Here is a 5,000-nt window from a genome sequence, read left to right as displayed (position 1 = left end):
TTCCCTTTTAAGTTTAAAGTTCTTAATTTCCAAAAATTTAACCTTCTCTCTATTCCTGTTACTAGTTCCACCCACATTTCATCTCTTACTTTCATCTCATTTTTACCCATTAAAATTCCTAAAATCCTAATTTCTTCCACTTCCTTAAAATTAAAACTATCCTTTAAAACCATTGCTTTACCAAATCTCATATATACCGTCTTTTCTTCATTTACTTTACTCCCAGATCCTTTACAATATTCCTCTACAACATTCATAACTTCTTTGATGCTCTCCTTTCCTTTTACTATTATCGTTGTGTCATCAGCATATTGAAAAACCTTTCCCTCAGCCTTATTTTCCTCAATTTCAATTCCAATTATTCCTTCTTTTTGTTTTATGGCCAATCCTAACGGTTCCGATACAAGTGAATATAATAATGCCGAAAGCGGACAACCCTGTCTTATCGATCTTGTGATTTTAAAACATTCTGTTAAAAACCCATTACACTTTATTCTCGTTAAAGCGCCCTTATATAAAATCTCAATATATTTGATAAAATCTCCCCCAAAACCAAATTTCTTTAAAACATCAAATAAATACTCGTGTTCAACCCGATCAAATGCTTTTTCAAAATCTAGACTAATTATGTAACCATCTTCATTTAGTTCTTTCATATACCATATTGTGTCTCTTATACTCATTGTTATATCCGCTATATCCCTTCCTTTTACTCCGTATGCTTGGTTTGTTTCGATTATACTTGGCATTACTTCCTTTAACCTGTTTGCTAAAACCTTTGATAAAATCTTAAAATCTGTGTTAAGCATTGTGATCGGCCTATAGTTTTTTAAATCTACCTTTTCTCCTTTCCTTTTATATATCAGTTTTGTTATCCCCATCCCCATTCTTTCATTAACTTCTTCTTTTTCAAAAATCTCACTAAAAACTTCCTTTAAAATCTTGGTTAAAATCTCTTTAAAACATATATAAAATTCACTTCCCAAACCATCTATTCCTGGACTTTTCTGTTTATTCAGCTGCTGTATTGCTCTTTCAATCTCTTCTTCACCAATTTTTTGATCGCATTCTTTTTTATCTTCCTTACTCACTTTTACTTTTATTCGATTCAACAATTCAATTTTTTCGTTTTCTTCTACACCCCTGGCACTAAAAAGATCTTCATAAAAATTCTTTATTTCTTCTAAAATCTTTTCATTCCCCTCTACAACTTCCCCATTTTTCCCTCTTACCTGTTTTATTGTTTCAGCTTTCCCTCTCTTTTTTTCCAAATCAAAAAAAAACTTTGTGCACTTTTCTCCCTCCACAGTATATTTAGCTTTGCTCCGTAACCTCGCCCCCTCATATTCTTTTTCCTCTATTTCCTTCAGTTTTTCATCCATTTCCTTTATCTTTTGTATATCTTTATTTTCTTTATTCAATTCCGCTTCCAAACATTCCTTTATTTTTTTTTCGTTGTATCTTTTGCATTTGCGTATTATGCTACAATACTTAATTGAGAATTTTTTTATTAAAAACTTTACATTCTCCCACCAAATTCTCTTATCTTCTTCATACATTTCATTTTCCTTTTCTTTTTCTATAATTTCTTTAACCTTTAATACATAGTCTTCATTTTCTAACATTTTTGTATTTAAAACCCATATTCCTGGCCCTCTTTGCACTTTATTCCAATCCAATTTAAAAAATAAGAACTTGTGATCGCTAAAACTTGTTTCTTCATACTTAATATTTTCTATAAAATTCTCCACATTTCTTGTACATAAAATAAAATCAATTCTTGTTTCACACACAAACTGCCCCACTATTTGCCTTCTTGAAAACTCTTTTTTCTTTTCATTTCTTTCTCTCCACACATCTATCATATTATTTTCTGCCATTAAAACTTTTAATTCTTTTCTCCCTTTGTCAGTTTTAAAAACCATTCCATCTGCCATGTCTTGTTTACTAAAAACCGTATTAAAATCCCCCATCATTATTATTTCTTTATACTTCTTTACAAAACTACTTAAAACATAAAAAAACTCTTTCTTTTCCTTCTCCTCCGTTGGTGCATGTACATTTACTAAAATCAATTCCCTTCCTTCATGTTTTGTCTCTACAACCATACATTTACCCATCGTATCTTTGTATAAAATTTGACTTGCTTTAAAAACATCATCCTTCATTAAAAAAGCCACACCTCTCCCAAACCTCCCATCTCCATTATTGTACAAAATCCCTCCTCCCCATCTCTTTTTATATTCATTCATTACATTTTCTCTCCAGTTTGTTTCCTGTAGTACAATAATGTCTTCTCTTTTACATTTTTCTTTTATATTTTCAAATTTCTTTAAGTTCAAAAGTCCTCTTGCATTAAAAGTCACAACACTTAAAACCATTAAAAAGAAAAATAATAAATATCTAAAACCCATCATTCTCAGTCTTTCTCCTCCAATTCCTTTAACACCTCAAACCTATTTAAACATTTCACTTTTTTTCTTGAACTTTCTATATTTGGCTTTACCTTTAGCGATCTTCTTCGTATTTTTCCCCTCTCCGCCTTTTCCTTCTCATCCTCCTCCATACTTATTTCTCCTTCGTTATCAGTTTCTTTGTCTTGTTCTTTTCCTTTTTGTCCATGAATTGAAGATATGTCCATCGGTGTAATTTGTGTGTCCTCTTCTCTTATTTGTTCATTGTAATTTTCTTTTTCTTTTTCTCCTTCTCCTTCCTGTCTGTTGTTTGTTCCTTCCTCTGTTTCCTTTGGTTGTAATTTGTCTTCTTCATGTCTTTCATCACAATGTCCTTCATCATTGTTTTCTTCATGCACCTGTCTGTCCACCTGTTCTTTCCTTCCACCTACCACCCCCTCCATCCAGCATTCACATTTATTTAAAATTTCTTGGCAATCCGGACACCTGACAGCATTGCAGTCTCGTGCAAAATGTCCCCTTTCCAAACATTTATGGCACTTGAATTCTGGGCACTCTTTCAGTAGATGTTCTGGGCTCATGCACAGCCTACAAGTCTTCACCTGGTGGCTGTGCATCACCCTAAAGTACTGCGGGCCTTCAGCTGTTTCAATCTTAGTGCTGTAAGGGAGTGATGCCACTTCTTTGGGGAACCTCACCTTTACAAACCTTGTGCCGTCTTCGATGTCAGTGTCCGGATAGCACCTTCTTTTGATTTTAGATATGGGGGAAACCCCCCATCCTTCCAATTTGTTTACAATTTCCTTATCCTCCAGGTAGACAGGCAGGTGCATGAAGGAAACAACGTAATCTTTATTTTGCAGTTTTTTTACTTCACAGTCCACTCCCTTTATTGTCAATCCATTGATTAAAATGTCACACATTTCTTCCTGTTCCAATGTCAGTTCATATTCTTTGCCTTGTCTGGGTCTTACAGCCAACACCTTTCCACTTCCAATTTTTTCTGAGATTGCTTTAATTATATCCTCTCCTCTCACACCAATCACATTCTCTGTACTCACGATCACTGTTGCCTCCTTTAAATATTTTCTTTCACCAAATCTTTTCCTTGCTTCTTGATCTTTTACATTTCCAGCTCTTTGTCGCTTCTCCAGTCCAGTGTCATTTGCCGTGCGTGTTCCTCCAGCCAGTCCATTGTCGTTTGCCATACTTGTTCCTCCAGCCATTCTAGTGTCGTTTACCATGCGTGTTCCTCCAGCCAGTCCTGTGTTGTTTGCCATGCTTGTTCCTCCAGCCAGTCCAGTGTCGATTGCCATGCGTGTTCCTCCAGCCAGTCCAGTGTCGCTTGCCGTGCGTGTTCCTCCTGCCAGTCCATTGTCATTTGCCATTCGAGTCTCTCCAGCCAGTTCCGAGTCGTTACCATACAATCCGTCCATTTTTGAGAAAAAAAAGATCAACCACCCTCCAGACAGCGATATGCTGCTGTTAGGTGGCTTTCAAAAAAGAAAAAAATGCCAAAGAAACAATCACAGATTCACAAAACAAACAAAACAACCACAAATAGAAAAACACAAAATGGAGGAGAGCCTTCCTCTCCCAACTGCAGCCAACACTTCCTGTAGCTCTCTAGCGCCCTCAGGTTGGTATCCCCATATTTCAAACAGCATTGCTGCTTGTTTGTTTAAGAAACACTAACAATCCAGTCATGTAACAGTTTCAAAGAAAGAAGAGAAATTATTTTGCTTATACACATGAAAGTCATTAAACATTTCTTGGAGATGCTGGGGATTGAACCCAGGACTTCTTACATGCAAAGCATGCGCTCTACCACTGAGCTACATCCCCATATTCCATTAAAATTGCTGCTTCTTTATTTTACAAACACTAACAATCCAGTCATGTAACACTTTCAAGGAAAGAAGAGAAATTATTTTGCTTAAACCTACATGAAACTCATTAAACAGTGCTTGGAGATGATAGAGATTGAAGGAAGGATCTCATACATGCAAAGCATGCCTATATAGCCATAAAGTTGACAGCTTTTATGTTTCTGTAGTTTGACAAACACTATAACTCCAGTTAGGGAACTAAAGCAAATCTGCTTAGCTTAAATTTGCAGGTAATAGTGCTTGGAGATGCTGGGGATTGAACCCAGGACCTCATACATGCAAAGCATGCGCTCTACCACTGAGCTACATCCCCATATTTCAAACAACATTGCTGCTTCTTTGTTTCACAAAAACTAACAATCCAGTCGCATAACACTTTAGAGCATAATTATTTTGCTTAAACTCACATGAAAGTCATTAAATTCTTCTTGGAGATGCTGGGGATTGAACCCAGGACATCATACATGCAAAGCACGCGCTATACCACTGAGCTAAATCCCCATATTTCAAACAGCATTGTTGCTTATTTGTTTAACAAACACTAACAATCCAGTCGTGTAACACTAGAGCAAAGAAGCAAAATTATTTTGCTTAAACTCACATGAAAGTCATCAAACGGTGCTTGGAGATGCAACCCATGACCTCATACATGCGAAGCATGCGCTCCACCACTGAGCTACATCCCCATATTTCAAAC

The 5,000-nt window shown here is 35.9% G+C and overlaps 2 non-coding genes across 2 annotated transcripts; both read right to left on the bottom strand.

Annotated features, from left to right (window-relative positions):
• Positions 1–4,187: 4,187 nt before the first annotated feature.
• On the bottom strand, positions 4,188–4,259 carry trnaa-ugc (transfer RNA alanine (anticodon UGC)). The gene has a single exon. It is a non-coding gene; the product is annotated as a tRNA-Ala (tRNA).
• A 285-nt stretch (positions 4,260–4,544) lies between these two features.
• Positions 4,545–4,616, bottom strand: trnaa-ugc (transfer RNA alanine (anticodon UGC)). Its single transcript has one exon. It is a non-coding gene; the product is annotated as a tRNA-Ala (tRNA).
• Positions 4,617–5,000: the final 384 nt, after the last annotated feature.

This window comes from Carassius carassius, chromosome 17 (genome assembly GCF_963082965.1).
Source record: "Carassius carassius chromosome 17, fCarCar2.1, whole genome shotgun sequence".
Taxonomy (NCBI): domain Eukaryota; kingdom Metazoa; phylum Chordata; class Actinopteri; order Cypriniformes; family Cyprinidae; genus Carassius; species Carassius carassius.
Note: the sequence above shows the minus strand (reverse complement) of the source record. Positions and strands in the feature narration are given on the sequence as shown.